Source organism: Schistocerca piceifrons, chromosome 4 (assembly GCF_021461385.2).
Source record: "Schistocerca piceifrons isolate TAMUIC-IGC-003096 chromosome 4, iqSchPice1.1, whole genome shotgun sequence".
NCBI classification, from domain to species: domain Eukaryota; kingdom Metazoa; phylum Arthropoda; class Insecta; order Orthoptera; family Acrididae; genus Schistocerca; species Schistocerca piceifrons.
Window position 1 is genome coordinate 682,021,584 of NC_060141.1, and position 19,373 is coordinate 682,040,956.

Genomic DNA, 19,373 nt, shown 5'->3' on the forward strand with positions numbered 1-19,373 from the left:
AAGTCATTTGTCTACACAAGTGTGGGGAACCAACCAGAACCAGTCTTTAGGTGCGACGTGAACCTAACCAACATTTCTCCATCATAGAAGTCACAGCTTTGTACGGCCAGAATCGGAAGGTTCTATAGGTATTAAGTGTGTTTTCCAAGGTGCAGCATCTTTACAGCTATTGCGTATATCTTCCAGGACTGTAATTTCTATGCTTTCGGAGTGTTCCGTCATGTTCTTTGCAAGTTAATTTCATCTTATGTTTTCACTGATGACGTTACGCTACAACGAGGAGATTTTCCATAGACCATTGGTGCCTGTGCGTCGTGGAGTTACGTCCAGCGTTCTGTGTAACTGAGCCAACTCGATCTGTGTAACTTTGCTTAAGAAACTTGAAAAGAATAAGAGTATTTTCTTAATAATCTGAATGAAACGCAGAGAAATTTTAGGAGCACGTGTCATTTCGTGTCTTGTACTTCCACAATAAACTGTGGTTCTTTTCTCTGATTTTGTTCTTCTTTTTCATTCCCAGTTGAATATCTATATGCTGTGGATGTATAGAAGGTAGAGATACTAATTGGCAGTGAACATGTTGACGGGATTGTGACAGCAGTAAGATTAGTAACAAATAGGAGTGTGAGGAATATACAGTATGTGATGAAAACTATCCAGACATCTAATGCATAACTGAGCAATACATGTCACCACAGGCGGGAAGTACTATGTTACATTTTGAGTTATATATTCGAAAAATTGCATATTACCACGTTGAACTGCAGTGAAGTACCTTATTTACACAACCAGTTTCAGTGGTCTAACCATCATCAGGTTCATAAAAGTATTCACAGCTTCATGTTAGGTGAAAATGTAAAATCATTATCGTCAGGTAATAAAACCGTAAACTACACACTGTTAACATATCGTAATACATTTTATATCATCAATCTATAAAAACTCACTAATGTTAACGCCGATGACAGTTTTAACATGAATGAGTAAACTGTCTAGCACAGTTTTTATAGACTGACGATATGGTCAGACGACTGAAACTGGTTGCATAAGTGAAGTACGTTAACAATCAGTCGACTAAAATAGCTTTGTAGGTTAAGTATTTTGCCAGCAGTTCAACGTGGTAACCTCATTAACGGACGCTCTGGTACCATCGAGCATTCCCGACGGCGGTTGTTAACAATCGCGTGATATCGGGTGCATTATACTATTTGAGAGTTGTAGCATCGCGTTTTAGTACCTGTGTAAATTCGCGTAGTCGTCAGCCATCTGTTTTTGTTTTGAACGGGCAGTGTCGGTTGGTCACAGCCAGTGAGCTCCCTGTCGCCGTTGGATAAGCAGCAGCCAGCCGCAAGTCGTATACTCTTAGCTCAATTATTTGTTTCACTGTTTAATTCTTAATTTCGTTTCGTGTTTTCACGTGCTTGCATAGTTTAATTCACAAATTTCGGGCGTATAATAGTATTTGAGAGTTGTAGCATTGCTTTTTAGTACCCGAATAGTGTAATTTCGCGTAGTCGTCAGCCATCTGTTTTTGTTTTGAACGGCCAGTGTCGGTTGGTCACAGCCAGTGAGCTCCCTGCCACCGTTGGATAAGCAGCAGCCAGCCGCAAGTCGTATACTCTTAGGTCAATTATTTGTTTCATTGTTTAATTCTTAATTTCGTTTCCTGTTTTTACGTGCTTGCATAGTTTAATTCACAAATTTCGGGCGTATAATAGTATTTGAGAGTTGTAGCATTGCGTTTTAGTACCCAAATAGTGTAAATTCACGTAGTCGTCAGTCATCTGTTTGTTTTGAAGGGCTTGTGGGATAGAAGACAGGAAAAAATTTGTTAGGGACTGATAGGAACTGCGCCTGATGTGTACGGATTCAGGGGGAATTGGCCACCGTCCATAAACGGCTGGAAGCTGTGTTGGCCGTGGTCGACAGGCTCCAGGCTGTTGCCCTGGGTCGCGGTGACACTGGGACATCCGAGGTGATCACTCCGGCGCGTCTGGAACCTGTAGCATCGCCTGGGATTTCGGATGCCACTGCGCCCTCCGATTCGGACGTCCCTGCCGGCCGACACTTGCCTAACGGTGATTGGCGAACCGTGGAGGGGTCGCGAATCCTTGGGCGGAAGGCGAAGGTTGGTGCTGGCCACATGGCTGTACCCTTACGCCTCCGTAACAGGTTTGAGGTACTGCCCACTGCTGAAAGTACTCCTGAGTCAGCAAGGGCGACCTCGCCTGTTGTGGCAGTGGCCGGTCTTCCTGAGAGGTCCAGACAAGCGCAGAGGGTGGGACTGATTGTCATTGGGTGCCCCAATATTAGGCGGTTGATGGAGCCCCTTAGGGATATGACAGCTAAGGACAAGAAGAAAGCCAATGTGCACTCCGTGTGCGTACCGGAGGGAGTCATCCAAGATGTGGAAAGGGTCCTTCTGAATGCCATGAAGGGTACAGAGCGCAGCCAACTGCAGGTGGTGGCTCATGTCGGCAATAATGACGCATGTCGCTATGTATCACAAAAGATTCTCTCTGGTTTCCGGTGGCTATCTGAGTCGGTGAAGACTGCCTGTCTTGCTACCAAGATGAACGCAGAGCACCATCTGGCGCATCGACAGGACCGATTGCGGACCTTTGGTACCCAACCGAGTGGAGGGTCTGGATCAGAGACTCAGACGGTTCTGCGACAGTGTAGGCTACAGATTCCTCGTCTTGTGCCATACGGTGGTGGGGTTTCTCTAAGTAGGTCATGTGTCCACTACACACAGGAGGCGGCTACACGGGTAGCAGGGGCTGTGTGGCGTGGACTAAACGGTCTTTTAGGTTAGACAGTCTCGGGAAAGATCAAAAAGCGTTCCAGTCTCAAAGGGTACACAGCAAAGAAACGACGAGAATCGACCAAGCCACAGTCGGCATTGTAATTGTAAACTGTCGTAGCTGTGTTGGAAAAGTACCTCAGCTTCAAGCGTTGATAGAAAGCACTGACGCTGAAACTGTTATAGGAACAGAAAGCTGGCTAAAGCCGGAGATACATTCTGCCGAAATTTTTATACAGGCGCAAACCGTGTTCGAAAAGATCAGATTAAATAAAGTAGGTGGAGGTGTGTTTGTGTCTGTTGGTAGTAGTTTATCACGCAGTGAAGTTGAAATAGGTAGTTCCAGTGAATTACTATGGGTAGAGGTTATACTCAACAGCCGTACCAAAATAATAATTGGTTCCTTCTAACGACCCCCACCCTCCCCCACGCAGATGATATAATAGCTCAACGGTTCAGACAAAACCTGAATCTCATTACACCCCACTCAAACAGTTATAATTGGTGGAGACTTGAATCTACCCTCGATTTGTTGGAGGAAATACATGTTCAAAGCCGGTGGTAGACAGAAAATTGTACTAAATGCTTTCTCTGAGAATTACTTTGAACAATTAGTTCATAAGCCCACACAAATTGTAAAGGTTGCGAAAACACGCTTGACCTCTTAGCCACAAATAATCCTGATCTAATAGAGAGCGTCATGACGGATACAGGGATTAGTGAAAAAAGGTCATTGTAGCGAGGCTCAAAACCATATAAACCAAAACCACTAAACATAAACGCAAAATATATCTATTTAAAACAGCAGATAAAATTCGCTTGATGCCTTCCTAAGAGAGAGTCCTCATTCCTTCCAAGCTAATTATGTACGTGTAGATCAGATATGGCTCAAATTCAAAGATACAGTATCGACAGCAATAGATAGATTCATATCACATATGTTATTGAGAGACGGGACTCATCCACCATGGTACACAAAACACGTCAGAACACTGTAGCAGAATCAACGAAAAAAGCATGCCAAATTCAGAACAACTCAAAATTCCTAAGACTGGCTAAGTTTCACGGAAGCTCGAAATTTAGTGTGGATGTCAATGCAAGATGTTTTCAATAGCTTCCACAATGAAACATTGTCTCAAAATATGGTAGAAAACGCAATGAGATTCTGGTCGTATGTAAAGTACACCAGCGGCAAAAAACAGTCAATACCGTCACTGTGCGATAGCGATGTGAATGCTACCGATGAAGGTGTCACTAAAGCATAGTTACTAAATACAGTTTTCCGTAATTCCTTCACGACAGAAGACAAAGTAAATATTCCAGAATTAGAAACCAAAACAGCTATTAGCATGAGCGACATAAAAATAGATATCTTACGTGTTGCGAAACAACTCAAATCACTTAAGAAAGCCAAGTCTTCCGGTCCAGATGATATACCAATCAGGTTCCTTTCAGAGAAGAAAATGACTTATTGATACATAACCAACACGGATTCAGAAAATATATTTCTTGTGCAGCACAGCTAGCTCTTTATTCCCATGAAGTAATGACTGCTGACGACAAGAGATCTCAGATCGATTCCATATTCCTAGATTTCCAGAAGGCTTTTGATACCGTTCCTCACAAGCGACTATTAATCAAACTGCGTGCATATGGAGTATCGCCTCAGTTGTGTGATTGGATTCGTGATTTCCTCTCAGAGAGGTCACAGTTCGTAGTGATGGACGGTAAATCACCGAGTAGAACAGAAGTGATATCTGGCGTTCAGAAAGGTAGTGTCATAGGCCCTCTGCTGTTCCTGATTTACATAAATGATCTAGGTGATAATCTGAGCATCCCCCTTAGATTGCTTTAAGATGACGCTATAATTTACCGTCTAGTAAAATCATCAGGCGATCGATTCCCATTACAAAATGATCTAGAGATTATTTCTGTATGGTGCGAAAAGTGGGAATGGCACTAAACAAAGATAAGTGCGAGATCATCCACATGGGTACTAAAAGAAATACGATAAATTTTGGGTATACGATAAATCGCACAAATCTAAAGGCTGTCCATTCGACTAAATACCTATGAGTTACAAGTACGAGAAACGTAAATTGGAAAGACCACATAGATAATATTGTGTTGAGGCGAAACAATGACTGCGCTTTGTTGGCAGAACACTTAGAGGATGCGACAAACCCACTAAAGAGGCAGCCTACATTACACTTGTCCGTCCTCTGCTGGAATATTGCTGCGCGGTGTGGGATCCTTACTAGGTAGGATCGACGGAGGACATCGAAAATTTGCAAGGAAGGGCAGCTCGTTTCGTGTTATCGTTCAATAGGGATGAGAGTGTCTAGAGGGTCGCTGATATGATACGCGAGTTGTGGTGGCAGTCACTGAAACAAAGGCGGTTTTCTTTACGGCAAGATCTGTTTACAAAATTTCTATCACCAACTTTCTCTTCCGAATGCGAAAATATCTTGCTGACACCCACCTACATAGGGAAAAATGATCATCATAATAAAATAAGAGAAATCAGAGCTAGAACGGAAAGATGTAGGTGTTCCTTTCTTCCCACGCTCCATTCGAGAGTGGAATGGTAGAGAAATAGTATGAAAATGGTTCGATGAACCCTCTGCCAGGCAATTTAACGTGAATTGCAGAGTAACCATGTAGATGTACATGAAGTAGGAAGCACTCGTGGTGCAGAAGTGCTACCAGCAATCCATCTAGCACTATGACACTGTGTAGGGAGTTGCACAGAATGATGTTCAATGTTTACAGATGTTCAGCAACTTTTCCTTTATTGAAATAAATGTTTGTAATTACGTCGCACCTCACCGAATGTATGCCCTCAAGGGTACAAGCGGCCATTTAGCTAAAGTTCGTCCCGGATTCAGAGGGCACATGCCACTACTCTGTTAAGCTAAGCATCCACTACCCCGCGCTGTGGTCGAGCTGTTCTAGGCGCTTCAGTCCGGAACCACGCGGCTGCAACGGTCGCAGGTTCGAATACTGCCTCGGGCATGGATGTGTGTGATGTCCTTAGGTTACTTAGGTTTAAGAAGTTCAAGTCCTCAGATGTTAAGTCCCATAGCCGTTAGAGCTATTTTGAACCAATATGCTGCTGTAATTCTGGACTACAGTACAATACAACATTGCACAACACAGCATTACACTACATAAGACTACACTACACTACTGTAATTGATATCAGAACGAAGCTGTACGTCTCATTTCTCTGGATGGTTAGCGCGTGGCGCGCTGAGGTGCAACTCAGGATTTACTAGGTCTGCGGTGTAGTGCTACGCCAGGTGTAGGGACTGGGATATTGTCGTCGGCGTCTCACCAAATCCTTGCCGGTCTTCCCCGACGTTCATCTCCTCTCTACTTCCGGAAAGTTGTTGTATTAGGTGGATGTTCTACCGTGGCGCGTCTCGTTATCATGATTGTAAGATCTTGTGAATGGCACATTCGCAGACTGTGTGATCCGGGGTGTCGACTGTTCCACATTCACAGCGTCCGAAGTGCGCTGTTATACTTTTAAGAAGTGTCTGGGATATGGAGCATCTCTCGATAGGTAATGTATAGCTCCCTTAATGGGAAGTAAGTATGTCATTCTCGTTCTTTCTTTTACACTGAAGAGCCAAAGAAACTGGTATAGGCATTCGTATTCAAACACAGAGATACGTAAATAGGCAGAATACGGCACTGCGGTCGCAACGCCTATATAAGACAACATGTGCCTGGCGCAGTTGTTAGATTGGCTACCGTTGCTACAGTGGCAGGTTATCAACATTTAACTGAGTTTGTCTGAACATAATTTAATGGGCGGCGCACGAGCAATGGGACACAGCACCCCCGAGATAATGATGAAGTGGGGACTTTCCCGTGCGACCATGTCAGGAATGTACCGCGAAAATCGGAAATCAGGTAAAACACCAAATCTCCGACATCGCTGTGACCGGAAAAAGATCCTTCAGGAACAGGCTCAACTGAAGAGCATCGTTCAGCATGACAGAAGTGCAACCCCTCCGCAGCCCGCCGCAGATTTCTATTCTGGGCCATCAACAAGTGTCAGCGTGCACACCATTCATCGAAACATCTTCTACATGGGCTTTCGGAGCCCAAAGCACACCCGTGTGCTTTACGCGTTTGCTGGGGCCGTCAACACCGACATTGGACTGTTGATGACTAGAAACATGTTGCCTGGTCGGACGATTTTCGTTTCAAGTTGTACCGAGTGGATGGACATTGATGGGTATAGAGACAACCTCATGAATCCATTGAACCTGAATGTCAGCAGGAGACTGTTCAAGTTGGTGGCGGCTCTGTAATGGTGTGGGGCGTGTGCAGTTGGAGTGATATGGGATCCTTACTACGTCTAGATACAATTGAAACGTATGTAAGCATCGTATCTGATCACCTGCATCCATTCATGTCCGTTGTGCATTCCGACGGACTTGGGAAATTCCAGTAAGACAATGCGACACCACACACGTTCAGAATTGCTACAGTGTGACTCCAGGAACGCTCTTATGAGTTTAAACACTTTCTCTGGCCCCCAAACTCTCCAGGTATGAACGTTATAGAGCATGTCCGGTATGCCTTGCAATGTGCGACACTTATGTCTGCTCGCGGGGGATCTACATGAAATTAGGCCGGTGTACCAGCTTGTTTGGCTTTTCCGTGTATCCTGGGAAGGAACTGGTAGTTTCTCCTCCCTGTTTCTGCCCCGTCCTAGATTCCTTACCATTCCTATCAATACGTGCTTTTATTTCCTTATTCGATACGGCTCTTGTGTTCAGTATCTCCTTTACCTTATCGCCGCGCGGGATTAGCCGAGCGGTCTTGGGCGCTGCAGTCGTGGACTGTGCGGCTGGTCCCAGCGGAGGTTCGAGTCCTCCCTCGGGCGTGGATGTGTGTGTTTGTCCTTAGGATTATTTAGGTTAAGTAGTGTGTAAGCTTAGGGACTGATGCCCTTAGCAGTTAAGTCCCATAAGATTTCACACACATTTGAACATTTTATTTTACCTTTTCATATTCTTCCTGGTTGAGTCAATATTGTGCACCTCTCTTTGTCATCACTAGGTCTAGAGGTAACAAGACAACTATCAACAGCAGCTCTTCATTCGGTGTTGTTCTGTACGTGCCTGTTAGGGTAGGAGTACAGTACTCTGTGCTCACCGTAGTTTCTGTACTGTTCTTACCTTTCTGAGCCCCAACGCCCGACCCGTAGCCCACAGTTAGGAGTAAGAATGCGTCGTGGTACGTTCTTATTGTAGTTAGTGGCAGCTGAAAATTTCTTTTTATTAAAGGTGAAACTCCTCCAGCTGTACTTAAGATTTCATATATATTTGGCAACTACTACCGACGCTGCGTCAACGCCATCTTCAGGCCCGTACACTTTGATGATACCAATTGTATGTGGCTGAGTACTATAAGTCCGCGGTGACACCCATGCGTGCTACACATGGATGGCGGGCAGTAACTCTTTCCTTGGAGGAGTTTCATTTTTAATAAAAATTATACCAGCTGATGTCCCACCGTCATCCAATTTAAATATGGATGTACGAGGAGAAAATTTCTTTGGTCGATTGTTGCTATTGTATTTAGGATTTTAATCGCAGTCTGGCAGACGACTTCTACATGTCCATGAAATTTCTGCTTTTAGTCGATGTTTATTCCACATGTTGATCATTGATTCTGATTGCAGGACTTCTTGTTCTTGATGTCGTTCCTTTTAATAACATACAAACTGTTTTGCGTGCTGCTATTGGCAATGGCAGGAAAAGGTTTCTGAAGAAAAGAAATTTGTTAACAGCAAATTGTTGGGAAGTCTTTTCTGAGAGTATCTGTATAGAGCGTAGCCATGTCAAGGAAGTGAAAAAAGGAAGATAAACAGTTTAGACAGGAGGAGAACAGAAGGTTTTGAAATGTGGTTCTATACAAGATGGGTACATCGCATAACTAATGATAAGGTACTGAATATATTTGGAGATTAAAGAAATTTGTGGCACAATCCGCCTAGTTAGAAGAATGGATCGGTTGATAGGACACATTCTGAGACATGAAGGGATCATCAATTCAGTATTGATGGGACGTGGGAGGGTGAGGAAGGGGTAAAGTCGGTGAGGGAGATCAAGAGATGAATACAGCAAGCAGATTCATATAGATGTAAGTTGCAGTAGTTACTCAGAGATGAAGAGTGTTGCACAGGATAGAGCAGCATGGAAAGATGCGTCGAACCAGTCTTCGGACTGAAGACCACAAAAGGAACAGCATTAGTTTGTTTTCAACGCACCAGTTACTTAGTCTGTCAAAAACTACCCTGCTGTTTTCATCCAGTTTGTCCCTGGTGTTTGTAGATATAATTATCCGATCGTCTGCGTAGGCGATGCAGCCTACAACTTGCAAGATCCCCTCACTTCCAAACTGATACTGTTATTATTCAGCTTAGTCCGTAGAGGGTAGTATATGTGAGGTACAGTATAACTGGTCAGAATTTCCACCCGTAATTTGCGAGTGTAAGTCGGACCTTCCTTGACCCGTCTTGGAAGGTCGTGTCATCTGATTTCCTCCTACCTGTGCGCGGTGTAGCTCTTGTAAATGTCGTCCCGTGCAGATTTTTCATTGGCTCATTGGATGTCTCTGTCGGTGGAAGCTAATTATCTGTAATTGCTGTCGATTAACTTTGAGGTATCTATTTACTCGAAATTTACATTCAGAATGCCGTAATATCACTTTTATTCCTATTAAATCAATAACGAAACACTCATGTCACAAACTACTCGTAACCGAGAGCATGGCTAACATCGAACTAGACAGAAAGAGTTCTTAATCCCGACTACCGCCTTTGGCGCGCAGTCTGTATCTTTTACTAGTTTCGTCACAGTTCGTGGATTTCCGATCAAGTTCGTACTTACTAAGATACGCATTTGTTAATGAACGGGTGTGAATTTTACATCTACATCTACATCTACATTTATAATCCGCAAGCCACCCAACGGTGTGTGGCGGAGGGAACTTTACGTGTCACTGCCATTACCTCCCTTTTCTGTTCCAGTCGCGTATGGTTCGCGGGAAGAACGACGGTCTGAAAGCCTCCGTGCGCGCTCGAATCTCTCTAATTTTACATTCTTGATCTCCTCGGGAGGTATAAGTAGGGGGAACTAATATATTCGATACCTCATCCAGAAACGCACCCTCTCGAAACCTGGCGAACAAGCTACACCGCGATGCAGAGCGCCTCTCATCTAGAGTCTGCCACTTGAGTTTGCTAAACATCTCCGTAACGCTATCGCGGTTACCAAATAACCCTGTGACGAAACGCGCCGCTCTTCTATGGATCCTCTCTATCTCCTCCGTCAACTCGATCTGGTACGGATCCCACACTGATGAGCAATACTCAAGTATAGGTCGAACGAGTGTTTTGTAAGCCACCTCCTTTGTTGATGGACTGCATTTTCTAAGGACTCTCCCAATGAATCTCAACCTGGTACCCGCCTTACCAACGATTAATTTTATTTGATCATTCCACTTCAAATCGTTCCGCACGCATACTCCCAGATATTTGACAGAAGTAACTGCTACCAGTGTTTGTTCCGCTGTCATATAATCATACAATAAAGGATCCTTCTTTCTATGAGCAAGATTATGATAAATAGTTTTAAACAGCCAAGGGCTCCTCCTAGTATTCATGTTGTCATAAATGACTTTAATTATTAAACATAAATAAACAAAATCGATGAATTTGGCGCCAAGATGGCGATACTTCCCGTCATGTATATTTCCCAGACTGACGCTTGTTGCTACGGTCCAGCGCCGAGCCCCACCCCACTACGTGCGACATATGGTCGCTTCGTCACGTAGCTAGCCAGCTAGCCATGGCCGGCTACGGACTACAGCACTTCCTAACTATCTTGAATACATCAATAAGAGACAATAATTTATTAAAACTGGTAAAAATGTCTTCCTCACGTAAGAGGCACTTTGGAAACTCTTGTCAATGCTTAAGCACAGTGTACTACGGAGTTCACTGCCAAGCCTTTCTTGGGTTCAGCAAACATCACCGGCTTGCTGGAGCACGGGCCGGCGTCACCCTGTAGGGCAGTAACTCAGCCAGTCGGCCGCTCGCCTTCACGCAAAAATTTCCAATTAGCAGCCAGTGCGGGCGCTGTTTGTTTGCCGGCGGCCGCAGCGCAGCCTCGCTCCCCGGCTGCAGTCAGTCGGCGGCCCGCAGCCCATCCGTCACGGCGCCCGCTCCTGCCGCGATCAAATTAAAATGCTTATTCATTAGCACCCGACTTCGTTAACCAATATTCTTGACGCGTATTTAATTCCTCCGTCGCCGGAGCCCGACGCCCTCCCTTGTCCTTGGCGATATTAGCGTCCTTCAGGCAACCAATTAATCTTCAGCACCGAGGCCCGGCCGTATATTCCTGCCCCGGCGGAACTGTGAGGAAGAACAGCTCTTTGGCAAGGGAGGCGACGGCAGCCGACCAGCTAACTAAAGGATTGCTTAGGCAGGGGCCGTGAACAGTGGCGTGGGATCTCATACCCCGGGACGCTCCCGGAGACACCGCTGTTCCTGACAGCAACGACGTGAAACGGAACGATCGCTTCCTTCGCTCACGCATGTCTCGCCTGCGGGTCGTATTGATTGCCCATCAAGCCTGACTCGTCTGAAACAGCGTCACCTTCCTTCGCGCCATCAGCCTGCCTCTAATATTTCCATCATCTCGGTGACGGTAAAAGACGCGCTTCTGGTAGTATAGCAATATACACACCCGGCCTGCAACCTGGCACAAAAATTGCCTTTCTAGGATGGTAGGGTGGTAGGTAAAACAATGTTCTCCATCTGCAACTTATAAACGCGCCTTTTTTATTTAAGTTGTCAATTTTCTGGGGTTTCCACCGTAAATTCCTCTCTTCTTCCAATCTCTTTATCTCCATACAACATTCAACTCACCCTACTCAATTGTTGTTGGCTGTATTCTAGTGTTTGCCTTCCCAATTAGCTTCCTCCAGAACTGGGATTCCCAAACTGTTTCTCTGACTGAACACATTCAGATCTCTGCTAATTGGAAGGAACAGCTTGCTTATTTAGAAGATTCACACAATTTTAAAAATGGGAAAAACGTATTTTATTGATTACTTCACTTTTAAATTGCAAATAATAACACAGAAAATACAATGACATTTTAAAAACATAATTAGTGTTGCCTAAATGTCGAAAAAAGACATGTTATTAATAATTTTTCGAGAAACTCTTATTCACTTACTGCAGAAAATCAATGCGAGGAGTACTGCTCTAGAACCATGGAAATTATTCAATGATGTTCTGTCCTCCTGTCCCTTCTTCTTCACAGTATCATGCTCTTTTCTTCGCTGAGTCTGAGGAGAACCTCTTCATTCCCTACAAATCCTCCTAATTTAGAACATCAATCTATATCGCCACACCTTAAACGTATCGATTGTCTTATTTTCACGTTTCCCCACAATCCATTATGTAATAGAATACAGTTCTGTGGCCTAAATGTAAAAAAAAAATCAAAGATAAATTCCACCTAAATGTAAAAAAATCGGTGATAAATTCCTCTATCGTTGCCGGAAATTTGATAGTAGCAGGCTGTGAAAGTGTACCATCGTGGTCCCACGCGAAGAACCGAGGAGCCGCGAGCACCAGCCACAGAAAGTCTAAAAAAATCTGAGGATGTCTTAAATATAAGCCGAAACCGGTAATAATAATCAGATGTTATTACTGTCTCGACCGTTGTTTTTATTCAAAGCTAGCACCAGATCGCTGCACTCCATAGAAACTGCTGTCTATATTTATGTATGTATGTCGACTGGCGATCGGTTTCTGTCTTTTATAACTCCATTACCAGATCATTTTGTGTTCCTGCAGTCACAAAACAATGAAAAATGTTCAGATAATAATCTTATAAAAGGCCAAAATCTGTCACCAAACTATGTATACAACTTACATGTCATCAAGACTATTTTCTTGGAATAATTTTAGTGGATTATTCATGCCACGACCTTGCCGCATTGGTAACACCGGTTCCCGTCAGATCACCGAAGTTAAGCGCTGTCGGGCTGGGTTAGCACTTGGATGGGTGACCATCCGGTCTGCCGAGTGCTGTTGGCAAGCGGGGTGCCGTCAACCCTTGTGAGGCAAACTGAAGAGCTACTTGATTGAAAAGTGCGGCTCCGGTCCCGGAATCTGACATACGGCCGGGAGAGCGGTGTGTTGACCACATGCCCCTCCATATCCGCATCCAGTGACGCCTGTGGGCCGAGGATGACACGGCGGGCGTTCGGTACCTTTGGGCCTTCATGGCCTGTGCGGGAGGAGGGAGAGAGGATTGTTCATACTATGGCAACAGCACATGCTCATCTAGTATTCAATAAAATACCACTGAAAAGCTACGTACGATGTTCATAAACTTAAATTCTTGGTGCAACGTATGTTGGCACTGAGTACGTATTATCGTGTGTACGTGGGACAGTTAAAGAAGCAATCGTTAAAGCTGGTGGTGTTATTGTAGTTCCACCGGTAACACCAATTGTGTTATTTGAGTTCCATCCGTAACACTAATTGTGTTATTTCGGTTCCATCCGTAATACAAATTGGCATATAATATCAGAAATTGCGCACGCTGCTCCATGTAGCATGCGCTACAAGTTTCATCATATCAATGAATGTTTATAGAAAGAAGTAGCTGGGTAAAGGGGCCACTAAAACAAGTGCTAATTGTCTGTCCGAGGATTCACTTTTCATGTGCGCTCTATGCCTGGAAGCCCGCGTTGCTTTGGAGGAAGGCAATCTGGTGCTGTTGTGATTGATGGGCGTCGGTAATTGCTATTAATTAACATGTACTGTAGCGCGCCGCGGGCCACGCCACACCAATAACGGACTGCAACGCGCCCCTACCGCTCCCTGCTTTGTTGACTGTTCGCGGTACTGCGTGGGCCTTCCAATACACCACTAGTTACGGCGATAAACACCTGAAGGTGTAGAATGTACTGCTGTGTCGTCAAAGAAGGTTTTGGTCGTAAGTCTCGACTGATACTAAACTAAGCCAGAGTCTTATGTCCCCGATTTCATCACTTTCTACGTTTTTCCCGTCTGTGTTATGTTCTCTCCGTGATGGGCGAACACCCAGCAACCACCTGAAATTTTTTTATTTGTGGCCCTATTCAATATCCTGCTATCGTAAACGTCAGTGATCCGATATGGGATAAGGCGTATGCGAAAACATTATGACCACTGCCCATTGCGAGATTGAATATCACTTAGTGATGCGCTGACAGGGAAACAAAGTGCGTAAGGAAGCTGAGTTGAATAGGAAATCATTATAGCGTCGATATGGATCGCTAATGGGGATTGCCACTGACGGAAGCAAATTTGATACAGGACACACTTTTTAGGGTGAAGCTGGTCGGCTGTACGCCTCCTACTAGCGAGGAAATGTGATTGAAGGGCGGTTGAATCACAAGTAGGTGACAAGCTGTTGGACGTCCACGGCGCACCATTGAAAGTGATCGTCGGTTTTCCGCTCTGCAAACGCGCATAGGCGGCGACCTTTGGTAAATCTGACCACACAGTACAGTGATGCTTGAAAGGTCGCTACACTGAGTCACAGCGCCAGAGATTGCGCCAAAGAGTATTATTCAGCCGCCTCCACTGGCAGTGCTTGTTGTAATTTTTTTTTTTTATAGTGAATATTATGGACTGTTACCTGCACTTGTTCAACATGATGGGTGCCACTAGGAGATGTTTAGTTTCTGCTAATGAACTCTGATGAACTGTCTAGTTGTGAGCATGTTGTATGCAGTTGTTCTGATGGGCTAGACAGCCGATGCTGTTCGATTGCGGATGTTGTAATGATCAGAGTGTATGTTTCGTCAATATATATGAAGGTAATAATTTTTTTTATTTTTATTTCAAATGTCTTAAACAATAATGCCTCTTGATCACAGGTTCAGTCAACAAAGCATCTGGTTTGTGTTCATGTATTGGAGCGTAATTCTGGTTTCTATGTGCAAGTATAGTATTTCAGTTTTATTTAATTAATTCAGTGTAAATGGTATTTAAAATATCTTGTCTTTTTGAGGAAGAACCGTGCCAGATGTGTACGTTGAATCACACTTCCACACACAGATCAGTTACACTTGTGCTTTGTTGTTTGTAGTTTTTGTTTTGTAGCTTTTATAGTTGCTGGGGACTTAATTAATTAATTGTGTCAACAGAAGTTTTCTTTCATTTCTGGTTGTTATTCTAAGCAGTCAGATTGCGTACTAATACCAGTCAGGGCCAACCGGTTACGAGACTGCGTAACCGGACAGACAGTGACTAAAATTATAAATTATTTGCATTATATTTAATTAAGCCCCCACGCACGTGGCGACCCTGCCAGGATCGTCCCTTGGAATTCTTCTGATTGTAAAAATAGCAGACAGTAGTATTGTTGTAGTAATTTATAGTTTAGTACTTGTAGTCTATATTGCATGTGCAGATTTGATAACTGAACATTTGTTGTTGTCTTGTCATTCTTTTAATGGTATTTTGGCAGAATTTAATTTTTGATGTCTTGTATACAGGTCTGATAATTTTGTTCAATTGTGAAGGTTTTAATTGTTCGTTAGACGTGTTTGTCGGGAAACATTTTGTGTGAATGGTATTGTTGGAGATAAAGTGTCATTGTGTGTAATTTTCGTATAGTGACGAGTTTTGTATGTTTTGTAAATGATTACCCGATCGATGAAAAAGGCAAAAATGATGGATAGTGAGAATGACGAAATTGTTGACATGGCGAACTCGCCAACACAGGAGAACAGTATGATGAATAATGAAGCTGAAAACAAATTAATAAGTCCAGAAAATAGTCCGGAACCAATTCAAAATTTTTCACAATCAAAAAATTTTCAGAGTACGAGATTAACGACAGAAGACTCTGGAATAGTATCAAACACAGATAGCTTTATGGCTATGCCGAAGGAAGTTAGTTTTATGGGAAATGTTAGGAGCGAAAAGAATTTTGAACCAGTTAATATGGAGCAGTTGATGGGTGCAATATTAAATTTGGGATCAGAAATAGGAACAATTAAAACGAAGATGGAAGCAATGGCAACACGGTTAGGCTCACAAATAGGAACAATTAAAGCCAAGATGGAAACAATGGAAACACAGTTAGGCTCACGAATAGGGACATGTTTCAAAAACATGAAAGATGAATCAAAGAAAGAAATTAGAGAAGAAGTACAACCGATATTGAATTCTAACAACAATAGATTAATTGCAGTAGAGATTAGACAAAAGGAACAGGATAGAGAACAGGAAGAAAGAGATTGCGTGATAGTACCATAAAAGATTTGGCTCAGGTGGACTACACAGAGGTTGTGTGTGGACATTGTGTCTTGGGATTGCATGGAATGATAAATTGAAGTTTGCACTAGGATTTTGTCTGTACTTGTTCGAGGAGACTGACTAGAGGAAAGAGTTGTTATGGAAGTGAAATGATATTGGTAATAAGGTTTATATGTATAGACGTATTGAAGAGGTATTATTGGGGTATTGAGATTGTGTGAAGTTGATGATTATTGGAGTTTTGGTGGACAAGAGGTAAGGTAAATGATAATGATGATAAGGTTTATATGTATCGACGTAAGAGGTATCATTGAAGTATTAAGATTATGTGATGATGATGATTATTGGAGTTCTGGTGGATAAGAGGTGAAGTGTAATCGAGGAGCATTTTTTTTTTTTTTTCGTGGTCCATATGGAACAAGGAGGATGAAGATGGCAGACTAGAACACTCAAGTGGTAAGAAGATTGTCTACACACACACTTTGTTAAATCAATAAGCAGTATATATTTTTTTGGAGAGAGGAAGTAATTGCATATCTTGGCACACTGACAGTTGTTCAGCAACCGTACATTTTGATTTGGCTTGGCAAACATTGGTCTTGTCATCATGACTACGACGTTGACTAACTATTATTGACTGTTATACACTGCTGCCACTACCACTTGATACACATGTCGAACCTCAAATCTTTGACAGAATTGCATTTACACAGTTAACACTATTCAATTGCACAGTAGTACTTAATGTGGATGAAAGGTGAGTGTGTTTTGTGTGTTTCCCTTTCCTAATCCCAAATAATTGGTACCGACCTATCTCCTAAATATTATTTTACTTGTTTGTTGTGGCTTGCACTGACACCCATAAATATTATAAGTTTACTGATATTTGTGTATTTGTAATATTTAATATGACAATTATCTGCGTGCATGGGGGCTTAATTAATTTTGAATGCAAATATTTTTAATTTTAGTAGCTGACTTTCCGGTTACGCAGTCTCGTAACCGGTTGGCCCTGACTGGTATTAGTACGTTATCTGACTGCACAGAATAACAACAAAGAGTGAAACAAAACTTCTGTTAACACAATTCATTAATTAAGTCCCCAGCAACTATAAAACCTACGAAACAACGAAACACAAGAGTAACTGTTCTTTGTGTGGAAGTGTGATTCAACGTACACATCTGGCCTGGCCCTGACTGGTATTAGTACGCAATCTGACTGCATAGAATAACAACAAAGAGTGGAACAAAACTTCCGTTAACACAATTAATTAATTAAGTCCCCAGCAACTATAAAACCTACGAAACAAAAAAACACAAGTGTAACTGTTCTGTGTGTGGAAGTGTGATTCAACGTACACATCTGTCACGGTTCTTCCTCAAAAAGACAAGATATTTTAAATACCATTTACACCGAATTAATTAAACAAAACTGAAATACTATACTTGCACATAGAAACCAGAATTACACTCTAATACATGAACACAAGCCAGATGCTTTGTTGACTGAACCTGTGACCAAGAGGCATTATTATTTAAGACATTTGAAATAAAAATAAAAAAAATTTATTACCTTCATATATATTGACGAAACACACACTCTGATCATTACAACATCCGCAATCGAACAGCATCGGCTGTCTAGCTCATCAGAACAACCGCATACAACATGCTCACAACTAGTCACGGCTACATCGGAACTCCTACTGCCCCACTCCTACTGCTCCACGACGACGTCACGACAAGCACTCTCCACTACGACTTCTCAGCAAGCACTCTCCACTACGACTTCTCAGCAAGCACTGCCAGTGGAGGCGGCTGAATAATACTCTTTGGCGCAATCTCTGGCGCTGTGACTCAGTGTAGCCACCTAAAAAAAAAAATTACAAGCACTGCCAGTGGAGGTGGCTGAATAATACTCTTTGGCGCAATCTCTGGCGCTGTGACTCAGTGTAGCCACCTTTCATGCTGCAGGCACATTTCAGAGCACACTTTCCTGAGGACGTTTTTGAATATGGGGATCCTCAGCAGAAGACCTCTGCCGCGCCGGAATAGCCGAACGGTCTATCGCGCTGCAGTCATGGACTGGTCGGCTGGTCCCAGAGGAGGTTCGAGTCCTCCCTCGGGCATGGGTGCGTGTGTTTGTCCATAGGATAATTTAGGTTAAGTAGTGTGTAAGCTTAGGGACTGATGACCTTGGCAGTTAAGTCCCACAAGATTTCACCCACAAAGAAGACCTCTACGTGTCCCCCTTCTGATCCAGCGACATCAGAAGGTATGATTGCCGTTTGAAAAACGTCATAATTACCACCATGAGCTACTTTTAACATCTTTAGCTAAACAACTCGTTTCGATTGACTGAGTATCAAGTTCCTCTATGCCAAATTGAAATAATACATAAGTATCGTTACAAGATTAAAGGGTTACAAATCCGTTATATAATGTACATTTTACTAACAGCACACACCTAATGAAATGTGACATTGTCACATAAAAGCTTTTACAGCAGGGGTGTCCAACCCGCGGCCAGTGCGCCAGATGCGGCCGAAAGCAAGTATCAATGCGGCCCAATAAGTGAGCACAATAATTAAATGTCTTATGTAAAATGTTAAATTAATTCCTTTTTGTTTTTTAGAATAAAGAATCACAAAGTAATAAATTCTAAATTACTTGTATTTGTTGCCTATATACCTCATATCATGGTATAACTTCATATGCACGTGTGGGACCACTTATCACGGGATAATTACATATTTTTAATTTTATAATTATATTTTGGGATTTTGATTGGGGTGTCTTTTAATATTGTGGGCTAGCACGAGACTTTTAATTTACTTATACCGCGATAATACTCGTACGGACATCGGCTGCCCCGAACTACGTTTGTCATATTTTAAACACAACGCGCGACTCACAGCCTTCTAATAAATAGTTTGAATGAGCGCTGCTATTTAGAAAAGAAAAATGCGTATTCGTACGCAAACTGTAATTATTACTATGGGTCTCTGGGGCTACTGGTTATTTATGTATTAAATGTTACAAAGATTAACTGAGCTATTGAGGAGCTTATTGAATGGAATGATTTTTAATATTTCTTTTTCATTATTTGCAAGGCAAAACTGGAGAGAACCTCATCTGCCGTTAAGCTGCCAAAATGAAACATACTGAACTAATTCAGTGCTGTGAATTTTGGTAAATGAAATCTAT

General features: G+C 42.8%; 1 pseudogene; it reads left to right on the plus strand.

The window, feature by feature from the left end:
• Positions 1 to 12,826: 12,826 nt before the first annotated feature.
• Positions 12,827 to 12,945, plus strand: LOC124796575 (annotated as a pseudogene).
• Positions 12,946 to 19,373: the final 6,428 nt, after the last annotated feature.